Source organism: Echinops telfairi, unplaced genomic scaffold, assembly GCF_000313985.2.
Source record: "Echinops telfairi isolate 266 unplaced genomic scaffold, ASM31398v2 ScPeMD7_7453;HRSCAF=8491, whole genome shotgun sequence".
Classification (NCBI taxonomy): Eukaryota; Metazoa; Chordata; class Mammalia; order Afrosoricida; family Tenrecidae; genus Echinops; species Echinops telfairi.
The window spans coordinates 1,986,903-1,988,106 of record NW_022111353.1 but is presented as its reverse complement, the minus strand read 5'-3'; positions in this window follow the sequence as shown (position 1 = coordinate 1,988,106).

Sequence of the window (1,204 nt, the reverse complement as noted above, 5' to 3'; positions counted from 1 at the left end):
CCTGTGGTTACCAGCCCAATGCATAACCATGACAAATATGCCACCAGGCTCCTTGATTATTATTTAGTAGTGTGTTAGATAGGGTTCTCTAGAGAAACAGAACCAGAACGCTAATAATTTCATATATATTCATACAGATAATAGATAACATAATAAATAAACAGTTTATTAAATTATAAAGCAGTACAAATGACTCAGTGCAACTCACTCCCCTGAGACAGTTCTGAGACACTGGCAGTCCTTCAAGTCTTGAGGGCCGATGGGTAGTCCTCTGTAGAGCTATTCAGACTATCCAGGCACAGGCAACAAACAGCAAGGCAGGTTACCAACAGTCAGCCAGATGACAGGGTCTGACAGTCCCCAGCTCAAGAGATATAAATTCCAATGCTGTGGCAAAGAAAGTCTTGAAAGAACCTCAAATTACAGTGACAGAGTCCGTGGGTTAGGTGTCCCACAGGTAGTGTAGCTTGCAAATTGAGGCACAGAACAAGCAAGACAGCTGCACACTGGTCCAATGAACAAAGCGCAAGAGACAAGAAAAGCGAGGCTTACCAAGCCATTTATCCCTCCGCCCTTCAATTTACCCCATATGTTTGGCACAATAAACTAACTACCTCAATCCACCCCTTGCCAACTTGGTACCTGTGCACAATTCTTTAGCCATATATAATTTCTGGACATTAATGAAATCACACTTATACTTATCATCAAACATCTATCATACATATAAATGAAAACACACTGAGTCCAATTGTATCTCATATACCATACATCAATAAAGGTGAGATATTAAATAAGCACATATAAAGAAAATGCACTGACAATAACAAACCTAATTTTCATAATTGATCACATGTTCATAACTGATAGGTAGAACTAACTTCTTCTACTACCCATTCTGTATTACATTTGCCCTCGGAAAGCATCTCAGATGACTGTGGTGTTTTGCCTGGTAGGGTGACCCAGACCTTCATTCCTGAGGGGTCTGGGTCATTAGACATCTGTCAGGATTGGGTTGCTGTAACTTATCATTTACTTTAATCACAGGTCATGGTAGCACTAAGAGGCGGCCTATGGGATCTCATGGATTTCAGGCATACTCTTCTTTACCTCCATTATGTAACACCAGTCCAATTTCCCCTTTCTAATCAGGATCAATTACACCACTGAGTACAGTGACACCCTTCCTGACCTGTTGATCCAA